General features: G+C 38.7%; 1 long non-coding RNA gene across 1 annotated transcript in view; it reads right to left on the bottom strand.

Annotated features, from left to right (window-relative positions):
• LOC123383418 overlaps positions 1 to 18,903 on the bottom strand; it is a 72,923-nt gene that overhangs the window by 14,899 nt on the left and 39,121 nt on the right. The window contains exon 2 of the long non-coding RNA XR_006593128.1: positions 9,559 to 9,653. This is a non-coding gene — a long non-coding RNA (uncharacterized LOC123383418). The remainder of the gene's footprint in view (positions 1 to 9,558; positions 9,654 to 18,903) is intronic.

Here is an 18,903-nt window from a genome sequence, read left to right on the forward strand (position 1 = left end):
ACACACTGCCAAATGATCATTAAATATAGCTTATGGAATTTACACGTGAGAAGCATACAAATATGCAATATTGTCCCTGGAGAGAAAGGGATTCTTCCCAGTGTGGTTCAGTAACTTATAGAAGGCCAAAAGTAAAAACTGTCAATTTCCAACAATAACCATATCGCTTCTATGAAGATAATTATTTTGAGAGGGAACCATCAACAAAATCAAAAGGCAAAGGTAACCTACTGAGTGGGACAAGATGTTTGCAAATGACATAACCTATCTATCTATCTATCTATCTATAGAGATACATAAATATATATATATTTATATATATATTTATGTGTGTGTGTATATATATATATGGGTTTGCTATATATATATATACAGCATATATATGTATATATATACATATACATATACGTATACATATATGTATATGTATATACATATATATGTATGCATATATACAGCATATATATACGTACATATATACGTATATATATATACGTATATATATACGTATATATATATACAGCAAACCCACAGGTACACAGAATTTGTACAACTCAATACCTAAAAACCAAATAATCTGATTAAAAATGGGCAGAGGATGTGAATAGATATTTTTCCAAAGAAGACATCCAGATGGCCGATAGACACATGAGAAGATGCTCAACATTGCTCATCATCAGGGAAATACAAATCAAAATGACACTGAGATACAACCTCACACCCGTCAGAACAGCTAAAATCAACAACACAGGAAACAACACATGTTGGCAAGGATGTGGAGAAAGAGGAACCTCCATGCACTGCTGGTAGGAATGCAAACTGGGACAGCCGCTGTGGAGAACAGTATGGAGGTTCTTCAAAAAATTAAAACTAGAAATACCATATAATCCAGTAACTCCACTACTTTGGCCATTTACCCAAAGAAAATGAAAACACTAAGTTGAAAAGATTCATGCACCCTGATGTTTATAGCAGCATTATTTAAAATAGCCAAATTATAGAGGCAGCCCCAGTGTTCATGGATAGATGAATGGATAAAGAAGATGTGGGATATATACAATGGAATATTACACAGCCATAAAAAAGAAAGAAATCTTGCCACTTATAACAACATGGAAAGACCTAGAGAGTATGAAATAAGGGAAATAAGTCAGTCAGAGAAAGACAAATAGCATATGATTTCACTCGTGTGGAATGCAAGAAACAAACAATAAAGGAGGAATAGACACATAAACACAGAGAACAAACTGGTGGGTTTCAGAAGGGAGAAAGATTGGGGGATGGGCAAAATGGGTGAAGGGGAGAGGGAGACACGGGCTTCCAGTTATGGAACGAGTGAGTCACAGGGGCAGAAGATACAGCATAGGGAATATGGTCAGTGGTATCGTAATAGTGTTGTGTCATGAAAGACAGTAGCTGCAGGTGTGGTGAGGACAGAATGATGCACACACCTGTTGAATCACTATGTTGTACACCTAAAACTAATGTAACATTGTGTGTCAACCATTCTTTGATAAAAACAAAAAAACTTTAAAAAAAAGAAAGGAAACTTAACACATGAAGTATTTTCCAAGTGTCAGAAAAGTATTTATTATTCCTCCCTGTGTCCTCACAGGGTTGTCCCTCTGTGCATGTTTAGGTCCTCACCTCTTCTTTTTACAAGGACACCAGCCCTGTTAGATTGGGGTCCACCCTACGGACCTCACTTTACCTTAACCACATCTTTAAAGACCCCATTGCCACATACGGCCACATTCTAAGGCTTCGAGTTACAAATATTGGAGGGACCCAATTTCAGCCCATGACACATACCTCGACTTATTTTGCAAATCAGAAATAAATTTACAGAACTTAAAAATCTTTTTCAATGGGGCACCTGGACGGCTCCCTGTGTTGAGTGTCCGACTTCCTCTCAGGTCACGATCTCACAGTTTCTGGGTTCAACCCCTGCATCGGGCTCTGTGCTGACAGCTCAGAGCCTGCAGCCTGCTTTGGATTCTGTGTCTCCCTCTCTCTCTGCCCCTCCCACACTCATGTTCTCTCTCTCAAAATAAATAAACATTAAAAAAATGTTTTTAGGGGCGCCTGGGTGGCTCAATTAAGTGGCCGACTTCGGCTCAGGTCATGATCTTGTGGTCCGTGAGTTCGAGCCCCGCGTCGGGCTCTGGGCTGACAGCTCAGAGCCTGGAGCCTATTTCAGATTCTGTGTCTCCCTCTCTCTGACCCTCCCCCATTCATGCTCTGTCTCTCTCTGTCTCAAAAATAAATAAACGTAAAAAAAAAATGTTTTTAAAGTCTTTTCAACAATTACACAAGGGAAAACAAACAGGATTATTAAATGCAGGCCTTTGTATAATGCAAACTCCCCGTTATTTCAGTGTCTTGTATGTTTAGTCATTTAGACACTTCATCGATGTCACAAGACCACATAACAGCAGAGATAGAACCAATGATTTAAAGGCAAAACAAAATAAGGGATCATGTTTAAACTAAAGGAGAAGAAAATGGTACTAGCTAAATATGTTTGCTAAAAAATACAGTTTTAAAGCTGTCTGCACACAATGTTTATCATCAAGACTCTCCAAAAAAGAATCTCTGGAAAAATACCAATGCTTTAAAACTGACCATGTAATTTCATATGCATGGACGCACATTTTCTCCTGTGAATTGGCTTATTGATTTCTAGAACATAAGTACAGAAATCTCTCTGTAGATAGTGATTTTGGAAAACCTGGGTACTGGGCAGATATGCACAAGTTATATATAAACAGACACACCAGATGGAATTGTGTCCCTTACCCCAGTAGTAGCCAAAAAACTAGAACAGTATGTATCATGAAACAGTCTTTCAAAAAACATTTATTGATAATATGTGAATATTGAGAAATAATTCTGAAACATGAAAATACAGCCTATTGTGAAATATATATTTTTAACTCTACAAAATTTGATTATATGTATTATTCTATCCGTCTGTTTTTACGGAAAAAGGTAACTTTGTGATCTTTACTGTCAACTGATACAAATCTATCCCATTCTTCTGAATTTTAATTATATCTCCCTGTCCCGATATAACCTCATTTAATTGAGCTTATACATATGGACAATAGTTTCCAGTTTTTAGTGCAAATATTTTATAAGGGGTGCCTGGGTGGCTCAGTTGGTTAAGTGTCTGAGTTTTGATTTCAGCTCAGGTCATGATCTCATGGTTTGTGAGTTCAAGCCCCATATCAGGCTCTGCACTGACAGCATGGAGCCTGCTTGGGATTCTCTCTCTCCCTCCCTCTCTCTGCCCTTCCCCTGTTGTCTCTCTCTCAAAAAATAAGTAAATAAACTTAAAAACATTTTTTAAAAATATTTTTGTATATATTCTTTTTTTTTTATGTTTTTAATCCTGATTTATTTTTGAGAGAGAGAGACAGAGACACAGAGAGACAGACAGAGCATGAGTAAGGGAGGGGCAGAGACAGCGGGAGACACAGAACCCAAAGCAGGCTCCAGTCCCCTAGCGGTCAGCCCAGAGCCTGATGCGGGGCCAGAACCCACGAACCACGAGATCATGACCTGAGCCGAAGTCAGACGCTCAACCAACTGAGCCACCCAGGCGTCCCTGTATATACTCTTTTTGCCCACGCAATCATCAATATACTTAATCCCAGCATTCTTTTTTTAAATATTTATTTATTTTTGAGAGAGAGAGAGAGAGAGAGAGAGAGAGAGAGAGAGACATGCACAGAGCAGGAGCGGGGGAGGGGCAGAGAGAGAGGGAAGCAAAGAATCTGAAGCAGGTTCTAGGCCCTGAGCTGTCAGCACAGACCCCTACGTGCGGCTCAAACCCATGAACCTGAGATCATGACCTGAGCCAAAGTCGGACCCTTAACTGACTGGGCCATCCAGGCACCCTTCAATCCCATCTGGGTTCTAACTGCTGGGTTGAGGGTTTGTGAAACTAAGTTAGCATGTTTTTCTACATTGTCTTCAAAAAAGTTTTATTAACTGTGTTTCCTTCAAAATGTAAACGATATATGAAGATATCTGAATGCCAGTCTTCCCCAAATTCTTGCAGACTTGAGTATTATGATGAAGCTTGTAAAAGTGTATAAAAATAAATAATAAAAACTTGTATTTATTGTTTTGCTTACCATCTAATTAAGAGGAAAGGTGATCAGTCTTTCCTTCCTAAAACCACTGGTCCTTACCCAACATGTACACCATGCTGTGCCCAAATAAAATAAATGAAATAAAGGCATACATAAATGTTAAAGATTATATAGAGAAAACTTCCCAGAAATAAGAGTTATTTCTTCAGACTGACAATCATATTATCCCCAGAAGAAACGTCAAGCTGAAATATTTCCTGAAAATTCTATATGTTCCAAAGATAGAATCCTTACAAGAGCATGTCACATGATCAGCTCAGCTATGTGAAGATTGGGCATGATGGCAGACTTCAGTTTTCAATGCAGAAATGCTCAACATTGGAAGACCATGTAACAACAATGCATGGAAAGAAATGAAGGAACACATGTGATCCAAATGGCTTAAAAAATGGTCACACTGTCATTCAAATGTAGGTCTACATGGGGGGAAATGCAGACATATTTATGGCTTTAGGCACTGTAGTTTGTTTGAACCCTGCTGGAAAAAAAATTCCTGCAGGAATAAATATATGTATTGAGAGCAAGAGAGCATGAGCAGTGGACTGGGGCAGAGGGATGGAGGGAGAGAGAGAGAAGGAGAGACAGAGAGAGAGAGAATCTTGAGCAGGCTCAGAGTTTAATATGGATCTTAATCCCAAGACTGTGAGATCATGACCTGAGTGGAAATCAAGAGTCAGACACTCAACCAGCTGAGCCACCCAGGTGCCCCCTGCAGGATTATATTATACTCCTACAGGATTATAATTATATTATAGGATTATAATGTAATTATATTATATTAAGGATTATATTATTATTATTTTAAGGATTTTATTTATTTAAGGATTATATTAAGGATTAAATTATATTAAGGATTATATTATAATCCTACAGGATTATATTATGTACTAAATTATATATTATATTATATATTACAATTTCTACAGGATTATAATATTTTCTATTGCTGCCATCACAAATGACTAAAATTTTGTCATCTGTAAACACACCCATCTATTATCTTGCAGTTCCATGGGTCAGATGTATGAACGTTGTGTGGCTTAGTTGGTTTTCTTTTTAGGGTCACCCACGAACTGCAAGATCGTGATCTGAGCCAAAGTCAGATGCCTAACTGACAGAGCCAGCCAGGCATCTCAGAAGCTGTGTTTCTTCACTCGTGCTGTCGTTCCTCAATTTACAAAGCTACCCCCAAGAAATCAGGCTCTCTCCTGCTTTGAATGTATCCCATCTCTCTGTTTTAGTTTTTATTTCCCATTCAAGTTCCCTTGTGATTTTACATTGGGTCCATGCAGGGAATACAGATAATTCCCCTATCACAAGACCATTTGATTTATATCATAATTAAAACATCAAGGTATCTTCACAATGGTTCCTAGATTAGTGGTTGGTTGAAGAGCTACGGGATACAAATCTTGTGCGTAGGTTTTTAGAATTCTGTCTACCACAGTTTACCTTCTGGCCCCAAAGATTCATGTCCCTCTCAAAAGGAAAACACATTCACCCCATGCGAAGATCCTTAGAAGTCTTATACTATTTCTCTAGCTGCAAAATGCAAAGTCTCTTTTATAACACATCAGCTCAGAACTCCCAAATGTTATCATCTAGTTCAGGGATGGAGGAAATTCCTACATGTAATAATACATCCTGGGGCACAATTCCACAAGTCCATGGTCCCGTAAAATGGAAAAAAGAAACACAATTTATCTGTTCCCAACATGGATTGATGGGCTGTGCACAGAATAAGGAGTATAGACATTCTGGTTCAATCAGTGGGGAGGAGAGAAACGGAAAGTTTACTGGGGGTCCTTGGACCAGATGAGTTTAGAAATCCAAGCAAGCAAACTCCATTAGGTTTCAAGGCCTGGGAATAACACTCTGGTTCTCAGCTCTACCTTCTGGGCCACCGTCATTCCTTTCTCAGTCTCTGTCCCTACGAGTCCAAACAGGCATTCTACTCATACCCAATTCTCAAGAACTTCGTGGGTCTCCAGTGTATGTCATAAGGATTGACTCTGTTAGCTCACAGCTAACAGAGCCCTGAGGCTCATACCACACCTTTCCAAGATGATTTATTGTCTGTTTTTGGCTTCTACTGAAAGCTTGATGAGATAATGCTCTTAAGGTTTCTAGGTACTCTTTGGTTTTAAAGGGGGAATCTAAGAGTCCCTTCCTCAGTCTCTTCAAAGGGCCCTTTGTGTAAAAACTTAGCCTTTTGTGACCTCTAGCCATCTAGATAGGCAAAGAATTCCTCACATCATAGACGTGTGGCTCCATTTTAATAGTTCTTTTTTTTTAATGTTTTTATTTATTTTTGAGACAGAGAGAGAGAGAGAGAGCATGAGCAGGGGAGGGGCAGAGAGAGAGGAAGACACAGAATCTGAAGCAGGATCCAGGCTCTGAGCTGTCTATTAGCACAGAGCCTGATGTGGGGCTCAAACTCACAAACTGTGAGATCATGACCTGAGCTGAAGTCAGACGCTTAACTGACTGAGCCACCCAGGCATCCCTGTTTAATAGTTCTTAATTGATCTATTAGCAAAATAAATTTTACTATTAGCAAAATAAATAAACCAGGTAGAACATTTGATCTTTTGCTTGCAAACATCCTCAGCTAACTATACAAAAATGTCTATAAATATCTAAGTAATATGATTTCCTTTTTTTGTTCTTAACAGCTGGGGATCGTGATTATGTATTCGCAGCCTATGTTAGATGTGTTTGGCTATATTGGGGTTCAAATAGGTGACTTAGTTTCAATTAGGAAAATAATACAATCAACAAAAATCAGATGGTGAGGTGTGTGAAAAGGCAAAGGAAGTAGAATTTTCTTAGTCATTCTTCATGGCAGTGATTTAATAGCAAGTTGAAAATAGAAGATTAAGGAAAATATAAATATACAGTTATACACATTAGGGAAACAGATGCACAATATGCTCATCATATAAACACCTGCAAGGCATCCAATTTTATCTGCTGTCACACACACACACACACACACACACACACACACACAAATGTTACCCAGATGAAATCCAAAGGGACTCAAATAATGAAATGAAAAGAATGGGCAAAATTCAACAAGAAAAATGGAAAAAAGAAAAGAAAGAAGCCTCTGTTAAGAATTTTGAGAGAAGGTTAATTTAGTGAAAAACTCAAACACTAGCCAGTAACAGAAAGAATGGTCCTTTCTGATTACCGAAAATAGATTCCACCATAAAGCTTTAATTGTATCTGGCCACCAAATACCACAGCACTAGCATATATAAAACAAATCATATGAAAAATGAAAGGGGAAAATACTCTTTGATAACTGATCTCTGTGATCAACTGATATCACAGATCACTGTGATAATCGAATATCCCTTGAAATAGGATATAAATCATCAGTCTAGGGATTGAAGGTCCTCTTTGTTCTGTGAAAAGTTTTAAAAATTATATGTGAATAAAATGTGCTCTTCACTTTATTCAATCTATGACTTATAAAGTAGACCCAATTTTTTAAAATTTTAACAGAAAATGATTTATAAAACCTAAGGGACCGTTAGACAAACACATCTCTACAGTAATGGAATATCCCTTGAAATATGGTGTAAATCAGTATAGAGATTCAAGTTTCTCTTTGTTCCATGAGATGTTTAAAAATTATATGAGTCAAATGTGTTACTTTAAAAATATTTTAAGTTTATGCAAATGTGCTTTTGCTGTATTTACTGAATTGATTTTTTCACATTCTTGTGTTTTTCATAATATGTTTTCTGTAGCTACATGTTTTTTTTTTAAGTCTTTAGTATACAGATGGCCCTTCAACAATGTTACCACCCTATAGCTGGAAATCTGCTTATGCCTTTTGACTCCCCCAAAACTTAATAATAACCTTCTGTTGACTGGAAGTCTTACAACTTAATAAAGTTGATTCACACAGTTTGTTTGGTATATGTATTACATATTGTATTCTTACAGTTAAAGTAAGCTGGAGGAAAGAAAGCAGATTAACAGAACCCATAGGGGCACCTGGATGGCACAGCCCATTACGTGTGAGTCTTGATCTCAGGTCAGGTCACAATCTCACAGTATGTGAGTTCAAGCCCCGCGTCGGGCTCTGAGCTGATGGCACAGAGCCTGCTTGGGATTCTGTCTCTCCTTCTCTCTGCCCCTCCCCAGTTTGTGCTGTCTCAAAATAAATAAACTTAAAAAAAAAAAAAGAAACCCTAAGGAAGAGTAAATGTATTTACAGCACTGTCTCATATTTATCAAAAGAAATATGCATGTAAGTGGACTGCACAGTTCAGATACATGTGGTTCAAAGATCAATTGTCTTTATCTTTTTAAATATCTTTCCAGGCAGTTGAGTTTTTGCTCATGTATTTGTGCTTGCATTCCTTTTACTGACTTCTTGGTCCCGGGGGATGCAGTGTAATTATTTTGATTCAGTATTTAAATATGGTGTTTCTTTTTATAATGATTTTTTTTCTACGATGTTTTCTTTCCTTATCTCATTTTTATATTCTTTCTATTCCCTATGTCTCTGGGGAGAGGAATCGCCTGGATTTTTCACGGAGCAATGAAGGGTTAGATTGCTGGTCATTTTAGAGTTAGCCAGAATAGACCAAAGTCTGGCTCACCTGGTCTCTTCAACCTCAACACATTGAAAAGCCCAAGTTTGCATTTCCTTTACAAGCTCACCTTCCCTTCTGTGATGCTGTGCAGGATGAAGGAAAACCCTAAATCTCATCCAGAATACACCAGACTTGATATACGCCAAGTCAGGAAGCTCCTCCTTCTGGAGAATTTCATGCACTACCTGAGAGTATCAAGCTTGTGTCCCCTGCTAGTCTTGTGGCTGGGTTACTGTCCAGAATTTCTAGTGTTATGCCCCCACTGGGTCCTATAATCTTGTCTCTGTTTCCTGTGTTTAGTTGGTTTCATTTCTCTTCACCTGTTTTTATAGACAATATTTATTTTTTATTTTAGAGACAGAGAGAATACAAGCAGAGGAGAGGGGCAGAGGGAGAGGGAGAGAGAGAGAATCTTAAGCAGGCTCCACCCTCAGCACAGAGCTCAACAACTCTGGGGTCATGACCTGAGCCGAAATCAAGAGTCAGACACCCAACCAACTGAGCCACCCAGGCACCCATAGAGAGAATAATTATAAATAAAATCCCCGGGTTTCATCATTAGAAGTTAGACTTTCCTGCTGCACATGTAGGCTTTTATACTTTTTTCCTCCAGTATTTCTACTGTTTATACGATCATCTCATTAGGCAGGTTGCAATCTTGCACGATTATAATTATAGACTGTCTGTAGCTGTCTTTGTGCAACAATTCCCTGGAGGTCTCCTGTCAACTAATACAAGTTCAGGCTGCCACAGTGTCTTTTAACACTATGGGGTGACATTACCTGCACATTTCAAAGCACGTGCTCGGTACGGTCTCAATAAAGCCTAGTAGTCTGTGGGTAGGCATTCCATCATCCGCGTGCTCATAGTAGAGCTCCTGAAAACTAAAATAAGGACATATTTCTTCGCATTAAAGTACTGAGGAGGGCACCTGCCTCCGGGAAGATGGAGAAGGTGGAGTGTTCCATTTTCTGCCACTAAATGCTATGAAACCCACTGGACACTATACCGAACATACAAAGACTCTGAAATGCACAGAGAAGGCAGATCATAGAGGGGACTTAGAAGTTAAGGTGGTGAGTCTGTGTTGTTTGTCTTTCCTTTCCTTCCCTTTCCCTTTCCCTTTCTCCTTTCTTCTTTCCTTTCTCTTTTCTTTTCTTTTCTCTCATTCTATAGCCCAGACTGGGAGCTGAAGCAGGTAGCAATTCAGAAAGGGCAATAGTAGCTCATTAAAAAAAAGAAAAAAAGTCCCCCAAAGCCTCCTCTCTATAGTCAGAGGACCAGGAAAAGACAAGGTGACCAAGACAATACTTTCAGAGAATCATGAAACGTTATGGCTTCACCCCACCCAAGAGAGGCAATGACAAGGCACCCCCCTTCAAATATGTTATACTTATATAGTACTTTTGAAATGTCAAAATCAAGAAATAAAAAAACACACACAACAAAAAGCAATAATGCTAATAATCAGCAATTTCAGGACCAACGTACTCCACTTAATATCTTGATCTATTTTTATTTATTTCCTCGGGGTTGGTGAAGAAACCAGTGCTCAGATTCACGGTCTCTAAGAGTGGAGCTCAGATGAGGAACCATACCTGGGTCCATTCATACCTCTCCCCCCATTACGCCACCCATCCTCCTCCGCTATTGATCTATGAGCAGTCAGAATGCACAGACTGAACTCGTATCTGGCCTCCAACGTCAGCTTTAACGTACTCACCTAATTGCCCACGGGCAAATTGAGTAATAAATTGGATAGGTGACCCTAATTTGGCAGCTTCTGACATTTTCTAATCTCTTTAAATAACATCACACAAATGAAAAAGTAGGTGTCGGTATTACCAAGCCTTAAGGAATATGAGATTTAAAATAATTCTGGTAGACAGACTTAGTAATAGCCATTCATAAAGAAACAGCCTTTGTGACAAAAGGAAACTTAGTGGCCCCAGGATTAGTCAACTGTGGGGAAAGACTTTGAAAGGAAAATTAGATGTTTGGTAAATTGAATAACTTAACAAGCATCCATGTGAAAAATTCCCAAACTCAGAAATATCATAATAGATCTCTCTAAAATAATTTAAGTACCTGAAACACTTAAAATATTATTGATAACAATTAGCAGAGGAAAAATGGCTTTTAAGATCTATCTTATAGTAATACATTGCTTTAAAAAATCTCAGAATCTCTTTTAATTGGTCTCATAGTGGTCCTTAATGATTTTTCTTTTAATAAAATGTAAAATCTGTCCCTTTTTGGGTTGATTTATCTGCAATGATGTTCAAAGGTGACTTCTCCCCTCCTGAAATTCACTCTTCCTATCACATTTGTCATATCTGCCTAGGTTATCTTACTACCATTGTTTTTAGATAAACATTATTATTATTATTATTATTATTATTATTATTATTTGAGAAGTTTTAGATTTAAAAAAAGAGACATGAAAATAGTACAGATAGGCTTGTCTACCCTAAACCCAGTTTCTGCTATTATCTTCATATAGAACATTTGTCACAATGAATGAAACAATTTTGATGCATTATTCTTAACTAAACTCCATACATTATTTAGTCCTTGGTAAAGTTTTTATGTAATGTCTTTTTTTTAATGTGAGTTCTAGAACCCCCCATTACAGTCAGTTGTCACGTATCCTTGGATTTCTCCAAACAGCTTCTCAGACTTGATATGTTTTTGATGACCTTGACAGTTGTGAGGTGTACAAGTGTTTGTAGCATGCCCTTCCATAGGGATTTGTCTGATGTTTCTCATGCTTAGACTAGGGTTATAGGTTGCAAGAGAGACCACAGAAGTAAAATTCCATTTTCATCACATCACATCAAAGGTACATACCCTAGACTTGACCAACGGATAATGTCGGCTTTGGTCAACTGGCTTGAGGTTGTGTTTGTCAGGATTCTCTACTACAAAGTGAATGCTTTCCCTCACTTCCTGCACAATGTTCTTTGGAAGGAAGTCCCCATGCAGCTCACACGTAAGGAGTGAAAAGGAATCCACCTCCTTTGTGATGTCGTATCTGCATAAATTATTCAGGATTCTTCTGTAAAGGAGATGGGTCTATATTCTCCATCACTGAATTTTCTCAATCATGTATTTATGCCGGTATGCACTAATGGATGTTTATGTAATCATTTGGCTACAAAGGCGACCCTACTGTGGTTGCTCAGATCGTTTCAACGTGGGCCATTGGGAGTAAGTCCTTATTTTCTGGCATGACAAGAGGTCACATATTTCTTGTTCTGGTGGTAGGATCAGGTATTTCTCCAAAGAAATGCTGGTTTCCCCGCTACCATTTTTATGGCTCATTCTTGGGCTTCTCCAAGAGCTCAGCAGTCTCCATTGGTCAGCAAGTGCTAAAGAGAAGATACAGAGACTTCCAATCTTGTGTCTTACCAGTTTTCTTCTCTGTGCCTAAACTGATGACATCAGTGTGAGACCATTCATGAGAAAACCAAGAACTCCTGTTATCCAGCTCACCCATCGAGTTTCCATATTCTGCAGCGCCACCACGATACTCTCTCTAGAATCCAATTCTGATCATGGTACTCTAAGAGCCTTTCATTGACCAATCTATCCTATCTTCTTCAGCATATTCACGTATGTATGAACAGCATTCATGTGCACTTTACTAGGTGTAATATTCAAGGATTATACAGGAATGCAGGGAGATAATGTATAAAGACAGGCTCATATGTTAAGATACGTGTCCCCAAATTTTATTGGTGGCCCTGAACGTAGGGAAGACCCCAACGTTCAGAGTGAATTCCAAATCTCTCAGCCTGGTATAGCTTATTATTCATCCTTCAGGTCTCTCAACCTCCATAACCTTATCTACTGATACCCCCATCAACCCTTCTTCTAGATTGAAGACACTGGGAAAAAGGTACATGTCCTCAAATCTACATGTACACACAATCTTCCATTGTGGTGCTTTTGTCCAATTTCTGCAACAAAGTCACACAGCCGAATTAATTCTTTTAGTAGGTGTTCTCTATTCTTTAGGATCCTGAATCAACTGCAATTTTCAGATCCTTTAATATTAGTTGTACTTCCATTTGCATCACGTGTTTGTGTGTATATTATATATATAATTATATATAATTATATTTATAAAAATAGAAAACATAAGTGTAAATTACATTTCATCATTTTGTGGCAGCATTTCATCAATATTCTCTAGATGTTACAAAGAATTCTTTGGGGAGCCTGGTGGGCTCAGTCAGAGGAGTATGCAATGTTTGACCTCAGGGTTGTGAGTTCCTGCCCCACCTTGAGTGTAGAGATTACTAAATAAACTTAAAAAACCACAATTCATTGTGGTTACATTCTTGTGAATTCTCTAAAGTGCATACTTGAGTCCTATGCCACTGACTTATGATTTCTACTTTGTCTATTCTACAATCTCAGTGGAAACCTAGCCACTAATGTTAACTTATTTTTAATACAATTATTTTAGGCTCTGTGTTTCCCTCTAATGTTTCTTTCAGCCAGCCACTTTATATACATTTGTATTGATTTAAAACATTTGATTTTATGGAAACAATACGAAATATGAATGTTTATATAATAGTCTCACATTTATATGTCTGCAAGAAAATTATTAAAAATTGAGTGTCCAGGTTCAGTAAAACACTAAAGCTGTTTAGCTACTGCTAAAGCCGCCATTGGAAATGGACGTTGCTAGAACAACTAGGAAGGACAAATTATGACAGTGCATCTAGACTGCTTTCACCAGGATTTTGACTGTTACAAAGGTCATTTCATTAAAGAGAACCTCAGCATAGTCTTAACTTGCTTTTCGGGTATATGATTGAACATCTTTTTTAATCTTTAAGAGGCATATGAATGCCTCCTTATAAACTGTGTTCCAATCATTAGCCAGTTTTGATGTATTCATCCTTACTAGGCTAGGTTTGAGTCATTTATGTCCTATCACTCTTACGTTGCAGACAGGGCATTTCAAAGCCTGTGAGGAGGTGCAGTGCACATTAGCTGTTTGGAGGTAGGGTTACAAAGGCAAAGAGATACTCTAGATTCCTGGTGCTTCCAACCCAAGGCCATCTGGAAGAATGAAAGACATCTATTCCCACAAATGTCTCAACTTGTGAAGGTTTCAATGTGATCACACATGTCGTGTATTCCTAAAAGAGGGCGGAATCCTTCTCAAGCGAGTGAACATGCAAACACACACACTCCATCTGGTATTTTTTTAGACACGATATTAGGCAAAAAAAAAAAAAAAAAATGTATGCAATGATCAAAGAATCTTAACCGTGCTAAATGAAAGAAATTGGTCCCTAAGATAGATCTATAGGGGCTCATCTTTTGGAATTATGACAAGGAGTTTAAGATAATTCTTACAAATAAAAATACAACAAGAAAAGGTGAGTAGAAAATGGGGAGATTTCAGGAGCGATTAGGGCATTGTAGAAAAGAAAATATTCTAGAAGTGCCAACAATTATGTGAAGTCAATTTACTGGCTAGAAATCACAGCAGACTATATACAACAGAAGGATCAATGAACTTGGAAAAGACATTCAAAGTGAAGCATAAAGAAAAAAACATAAACTGAAAAGAGCTAGATCTAGAACTTTATATCCAAATTACTTTCATAAATAAAGCGGGGGGGTGGGGGGGGAGGGGAAAGGCATCTTCTGATAAACGAGGAATGTGTCAGCAGATCCAGCTGGGAGAAGCTGACCAGCTGGAGGTCAATTAAAGAAGATAAAGTCTAGACCTACAGAACGGAATAAGAATCACCAGAAATGTCGATATGTAGGTAGAAGGACACACTATTGAAGTAAACACAGCCTTTCTTTAAAACCATGACAAAACAACATAAAATACATTGTAGGGTCTATGACATTTGGACAAGTTTATTTTCACCAAGAATAGCTTGAGGGAGGTAAATAGAATTCTACTGTTACAGGTGCTTTATCTTGCATAATCAATCACACAGTATTTTTTTTCCAAGGTTAACCATTTAAGACAAATATTGCAATCACTGGGTTGACTCCTGAAAAATTTAGAACTAGCTAAAAATAATAACAGTGAAAATGGAATAGCAACATTATAGTCAAACACAGAAGAATGTAGACAAGAAATAATGGAGGGCAGATTACAGACAGGAAAAACAGACAATGCATGTGAATTTGACCAAGTGAAATACAACCGTATCAGACATTACATGGTGTGAAAAAGAAGAAACAGTGCAATTAAGAGAAAGATTGTCAAAATGATAAAGAAGCAAGAACCTGTTATATGCTCTTTATTTTTATATGTATTTATTTTTATCTAAATTTTTAATTTTATTTATTTTTGAGAGAGAAAGCATGGAGGAGGGGCAGAGAAGGGGGTACACAGGATCCATTGTGGGTTCTGCAAGGACAACAGAGAGCCCGACATGGGGCTCCAGCTCATGAGCCAAGCTGTGAGATCATGAACTGAGCCGAAGTTGGACACTTGGGCGACTGAACCACCCAAGTGTCCCTAAATGTATTTAAACAATCAGACACGGATTGAAAATCATACCTACACAATATGCAGGAATGGCTCTTGGAATCTCCTACATAGTAGATATAAAGATAAGGACTCTTGTCAGAGATAAAGACTGTCTTACTGGGGAAAAAATAGTGAAATGAATGATCAGTGATAACGTTAAGCACTGTGAAAAGCCAAGGAACAGTCCAGAAGCCCTGTGTCCAGTAGAGTAGCAGAGAGAGAATGATTAGTCCCTAATAGAACAATCTGAACAGAACTAAGCATTCCAATTTAATGGAGATTTGGAAGTAGGCCAAAATTCTTACCTTCCCATTTGCCATTATTCAGCCTTCATGGGTTCATAAATAATAATCAAAGGTATAGCATCAAAGTGGTTTCCAATCTTAGTGTAACCATCGGACAGGGCTTTCTAACAAGCTGAGGTTGATGTCTTCATTCTTGTTAACCACATTCAACTCATCTCTGCTTGCTCATTTCCATAAATGAGGGCCATCTTGATTGTTTGAAATCATTGAATCTCCTGGGTTGGCACTTTCCCCAAATCGGTAAAGTCATGTTTTATCTTTAATGGCAAAGACATGATGCCTCAGCTCCAACTTCTTTTTTCATTCAAAGCATGGCCAGGGTCTTCCCAAGGAGACTTGATTTCTTCTTCCTGGGCACTGAGTATTGACTGGTTACACAGTCCTCATACTTACCGGCAGGAGATGGGAGACCACGGAACAGCTGCAGTATCTCCATAACAGGGTTGGAAGTTCTTAGCTCTCTCTAATACAAGAGCCTCTCATTCATCTACCCCAGTGGTTCCCAAACTTGAGTGGTTAGTATTCACTAAATCACTTCTAGGTTCTGGAATGGAGCCTGAACATCTGCATTTTAGCAAGTTCTCTTATGATGCCCATGGTGCTGGTCTTTGGAGAATCAATGATCTGTTCCCTGTTTTCAGTCAATGACTGTCACCCCTTCTCCTCTTTCTTACATAAAACCATATAGTGTATTCTTCATCATTTAGCAAGGTAGGAGTTTTCTTGTCAATACCTTTGAAAGCTTCAGCAACATTCAAATATCAGCATGTGTCTTCTCCATGATATTGAACCTTTTTTGAGTGACACTGTATAGCCTATGCCTATGACCATGTATGTGGCAAATGAGTCTGTGCCTTCAGGATTTCTGAATTTAATTTCCTCATACCCAGTGGCAATTTCCATATGTAAAAAAATTCACAATATTTTCTTGGATGCCAGTGGAACTCAATCTTCTATGACTTCCTTTGCTAAGACAAAACTTAGGATATTTTCCTACTGAGGTGATCCTAATTAATTCCTAAAACAGAAGTAGACACAAGAAAGGTCTACATGCCAAAAGGTAACTTATGAAATAGCTAATTTTTATATTCCATGTTTGCTGTGTATCAAAGGCAAGCAAAAATGACATTGGAATATTTCTCAAAATGTGTGTCTCCTGGAATAGTTGTCTGTACTCCTACCAGAATCACACCACAAAGTATTATCTGGGCTCAAAGTTGGACTGATAACTGATGACAGAATTCTTTCCCTCTGACTTAATACATAAGCCCCAATATCAATCAGTTACTTCTGGCACTTTGAGTGAAATGTACTTCCTCCCATTAGTGTCCATAATCTACCGTGTTTATGGGGTTGTTGGGGTCACCAGAGTCCCCTCAGCAAACGTTGGGTCATCCAGAGCTGTTTTCAGTTCAGCTTGGCATAACCAGAATTTGTCATCAGCCAGCACTCTCTCTGCAGTCAAATCCATGAGTTGTTCTAACTGGCAGAACATAAGTACTCATTGTGAAATAATAAAACATACAAGTGTCATTTGCTTGTGACCACAAATGGCTAAGCAAGAAAATGGACAAGTGTCACTAACTGGTGCTGAGTATCCCACGAGGACCCCACCCTGCATGGGTGCCACTTGTACAAATGGTTCATTGCTACAATTCGTGTGGAAAGGAAACCTTACCTCTCTACTCCTGTCCACTTCATGGATAATGTGTAATGGGTAACCACAGAATATCTTCAGTGCCTTGCTTTTCTAGAATTATGCTTTCCATGTATCTGCTCATAAGCTCATGGCCAGTACAACTGGAACTTGTATGTTGGCCAGAAGTGGACCACAGTCCTTAGCTGATAGTCACCAGCGTCCTTTTATGGGTGTGAACAGCAAAATCATTCTTTGGTTGTTTAAGCTGAGAGTTGTATATTGGTACATGGCCTGAATAAATTTCCCATGTAGCCTGAATAGAGTTAAAAGTTTAAGGGTTGGGGAGGATAAAGAGAAGGAGAATAAAGAGAGGGAGAAGAAAGAGAGGGAGAAGAGGAGGAGGAGGGGAAAGAGGGAGAGGGGGGAGGGGGAGAAAGAAAAAGAAAAACAAGAACAAGAAGAAGGAGAAGAAGAGGAAGAGGGGAAGGGGGAAGAGGGGAGAAGAGGAGGAGGGGAAAGCAAAAGAAAGAGGAGGGGGGAAAAATAGAAGATATATGGAAGAGATAAATGAAAGAAGTGAGCACAGAAGCACAGCCCTGTATAAGAGACGTAGCAAGCATATGCCAGTGATGTTTACTCTCGTGGTTCCAAATTCCTAGGGCCCCACATTCCTCCCATCCTCAACTTCTATTAGATACATCTTTTCAATAACAATGAATTTCAATTTTTACTTAATAGATTTTGACTGAATTGGAAAAAAAATGTGTTCTAAGTAATGCTGTGAATGCTAGTCTGTAGAGACTGTGGTTTGATGGACAGATAAATTGGGCATTTTTTTTTTTACCTCATCCTCAGAAGAAAGGTTCTCCCCTGGGACATATGTAAATCCTGGGTGATGGTGAGGTTTTGTGATAAGTGGGGAGTAGCAGGGATACTGCCCTGTGCTCACCAAATGCTTTTCTTCTCAAAATACATTCCCCAGCCTCGCTGGTAGTTAATAGGGGACCGTGTGACTATTCTGGCCAAAGGAACTCATGTGGATGTGAGTGTGCCACATTAGACCTAGTGGACCCTACACCTGCCCCTTATGTGATTCACTATAATCTGTCCTTGCCAATGTTAGGGTCCTTGGAGGCCATATGCTGTAGAAGAAAGAAAATAGGACTTTCCTGCATCCTTGAGCCATTGCTTAAAAGGGAGCTGACAAAAACTTCCACAAAGGAATTTGCTTGAGCAAAAGAGATCTGATTGTGTGAGGCCAGAGAGGTTGTTGGAACTATTTGTTACAGCAGCTAGCATTACTAATAGTGACTGATACAAAGGATGAAATGGTTACAGGTTTTCTGTGTGTTTAAAGATGTTACAAACATAGAATAAATAGAACTGCATATGTAGAGTAGGACAAGATGGCAGACCTATTCCACCTCCTGGAGGGATCTTGCACAACTCTGTAAGCCAGGAATTCCAGAATTCCATCATCTCCTGGCCTTCTCATTCCATGCTTATTCTCTCCGTGGAAATAGGGTCAGCAATTAGAAACACGAAATGGTGCTTCTGTCTCCACGGCTGTACCCCATGAGAGACGTGAGGTTAAAAAATAAAAGGTCCAGGGGCGCCTGGGTGGCGCAGTCGGTTAAGCGTCCGACTTCAGCCAGGTCACGAT

Source organism: Felis catus, chromosome X (assembly GCF_018350175.1).
Source record: "Felis catus isolate Fca126 chromosome X, F.catus_Fca126_mat1.0, whole genome shotgun sequence".
Taxonomy (NCBI): domain Eukaryota; kingdom Metazoa; phylum Chordata; class Mammalia; order Carnivora; family Felidae; genus Felis; species Felis catus.